Below are 3,565 nucleotides of genomic sequence, written 5' to 3'. Positions count from 1 at the left end.
TACTTATGAAAGAGTGGTGGCAGTGAGGGGAGGAATGCAGAGGATGGAAGAGTTAGAGATAAATTCGATCTCTTGGAAGGAGACACCACTTCGGACGAGCTATAGTCAAAGAACTAGTCTCGCCTTTAGATATAACCCTAGAAGTAGAAAACCTGGATGTCGACGACTGTTCCAATAGATCACAATCAAAAAACTAGAGATTTAAAACACAAAAATCACATGTATAAACCCAAGATAAATATGATTGGATACCTCTAAGGAAAGGAGCCGCCAATCCCTCTTCGAAGAGCCGGTCTGCTCTTTGAGTCTGAACTATTTCAGTCCAGATGAAGGAATCACGAAAGCCTCTCCCATGGCTCCTTTACGCTCGTATCACCTACTATCCAATGCTTGGTGCTCAATCAGAAAGCAAAACTTTAATAAAGCATGCAACGATAATAAAAAAACCAAGAGAATTCTATAAAAAATATGACTAATATCAGTCCAATGTTTAAGCTCACTAAAATAATGGGACATTTACATACATTCAGCACAATTATTATGCATTACATTTCTAAAATCTAAACATTCATATTTACATGCATATTTATACATCACATCAAAGATATTACAATCACCACCTTCTTTGAAGTGAAAAACACCATTTCATATAGGTTTATACACCAAGACATTAAAATTATAAATATCAAACATCGGCTCTTAGATGTGTAAATACATAAGATTTGCATGGTATCCTGCTAGTTTCCCAAATATTTTTTTCGATTTCTCGGCTTGGGGATTTGGTAATGTTGCATAATACCTATTAATTAAGCACCTAAAGAGGTGAAATTTTATATATGTGAATTAGCCCTAAGAGGAATTAAATTCTAAAAAATTCATAACATAGCTTTAAATAGTTCCCCAAGAGTTGTGGCCTATGTACAGGGTTGATAAACTAGAGTTACGTTTTAAAAAAAAAAGTTTTTTAATGGCTTTATTTTTAAGAAAAAAATTTAAGGGAATAATATCCATTTGTGAAGGTTTTCTTTATTATATAATAAAAATTTTAACAAAAGAAAATTATTTATTTGTAGGAAAGATAATAATAATTATAGTTCAAAAATAACAAGTAGAAAAAAATAAAATTTAGCATGTGTCAGCTCTATTGCACTTTAAGGATATCTGTCAAGTATCAGATCACATAATCTTAACCTAAAAACCACAACGCAATTTATTCGTTGGTAATTCGGATATAACATACTTGATATTTTATAAAAAAATTATATTATAAAAAAGAAATCTTTACACAGATGAATTAAAGTATGCTCGTTATAATGACAATGACTCACCACAATACTCACAACATTTTAAAAAAAATCTACTTTTTTTTCATAATTCTACAGTTAATTTTAAGAATAAATACAGTCATTCCATACCAATCTTCCATTAATCTCAACGGTCACTCTTTGGCATCTTGAACCTAGGATTGGCCGCGACGGCTGCCAGTAGCACCAAAATTTTCTCAAGATTAACAATAAAAAAGGGGCATTTGCATACCTACCACACAATTCTTATATATTTACTTGCATAACACTTGAATCTTTGACATCACATTAAAAATAACACTATCATAGGAATACATCATTTCATGCAAAAGTTTTTTTTGGGGTGAAATTACATAAAGACCACCCGAAACTTGCTATTTAAGAATCAACCACCCGCTTTCGTCCATTCTTCAAATTCTCACTCAAATATAAAAATCCATGTTAAAACCCCAGCCCATATTTTCCATTTTTATCAAATTCCCAATAGTTTGATCTTGACACGTGTAAATACATCGGTTCGGTTATTAAAAAAAAACACACATGGATGCTTGATTTGTAAATATCAATTTTTCTAGTGGTTTGTATGTAATTATCCCAATTTTTTATTAATATAAACAAAAATATCAAACTGTAGGTGTTTGATATGTAAATAAATGCATAGGCGTTGTGTGGCATGTACGTAAATTTCCCTAAAACAAAATATAGATAGCAAGAGTTGCGACAGTCGTAATCCAGCAAATAAAATTAACATAAAACGCCTACCTGACCAAAAGCAGAATTGTTGGATGGTTTGGTTGGCGAAAGAACATAGTTGTGTTCAATAATTGTGCCTGTAAAAGCCTACATGTCAAATTTAAAACTTGTTTAGTTAAAGATTGATTCTGAAGTCAGACACCTTTCGCGAAAGTAATGTCTCACCTTGCCTTCATAGGAACCTGTTTTAGAGCCTCGGCTGAGAATGTTTTCAGAAGAATTATGCCAAAAAATTCCCTCTATTAGTTGCAAATGCACTTCTCTAACACTTTAAAGCACTTCTCATTTTTAACTATTGAGCCTTAAGTTTTGAAGTTATATATTACACATATCCTCATCCTTTTGTATCATATATACTTAAATCAATGACACCAAGGTATCACTTTATCAAATATAAATTAGCAGGTACAATATGCATAAATGTTGACATAAAAAAACTTGTCTGATGGAAAATAACCAAGGAAAAGGGTAACTATACCTGAAAACAATACTAAAATTCATTTTAAATATTGCAAACTAGGAAATATATAGTTCAATCCAATCTTAAGAAGAATTCAAAGCTACCAGCAATTTCCTATCACATCTAAAACCTGTAATTGAATGGATCGTTTCCATATGCTCATATGTGGTCAATTAGGAAATATATAGTTAAATCCAATCTTAAGAAGAATCCAAAGCTACCAGCAATTTCCTAGCACATCTAAAACCTGTAATTGAATGGATCGTTTCCATATGCTCATATGTGGTCAATATTTTCAAAACTATAAAAACTATGTTGAGTGGTATGCATGTACGCTCCAATTATGTTGTTATGCATGATTAAAATGCCATCGGAAGTACTCTCAAAATTGATAAGCCATTCATTAGCCCCACTACATGTTTTATATGAAGAGTGAAGCCTCTTTTGACACGAATTAAAGAATTTCATCTTAGTTACTGTATGTGATATGAAAAACTATGAGAACAGTCTAAAATTAATAAATAATCAGAAAATATTTTACAACTACATAATGCAAAGCCTCAACCTAACCTTCGGCTGCAACTTGCATTTTTGAACTTGATACCTGTATGTTGAACAAGTACCAAAATAAGCAAATAAATGCTGAAAAAATATAATTTTGCTAGAGTAAAGTGTCAAAATAGTCACTTGACTATTTATATGGAGCCATTTTAGTCACATACTCTATAAAGGTGTCAAATTAGCCCTTAAACTCTTTTAATATGGGTTGATGCAGTTGATACACCTAAAATATATAATGTTTTTAGACACATTTTTATACCTATTTTTGAGATGTTGCGCTTCAATGAAAGATATTTTTGTGTTTTTCTTTTAGGTACATGTAAAAAGATGAAAAATGCTTAAAGGAGTGAAAAAACATCAAATTTAGAGCAAAAATGTGAAAATTGAGCTAAAGTGTTTTGGCGCCTAAGCGCCAGATGCGGCGCTTACGCGCCGGTTAAACAGCGAAGGCCACGGCTAAGCGCCAGAAGACCCGCCCTTAAGCACC

Source organism: Phalaenopsis equestris, unplaced genomic scaffold (genome assembly GCF_001263595.1).
Source record: "Phalaenopsis equestris unplaced genomic scaffold, ASM126359v1 Scaffold235546, whole genome shotgun sequence".
Classification (NCBI taxonomy): domain Eukaryota; kingdom Viridiplantae; phylum Streptophyta; class Magnoliopsida; order Asparagales; family Orchidaceae; genus Phalaenopsis; species Phalaenopsis equestris.
This window is presented reverse-complemented; position numbering follows the sequence as displayed.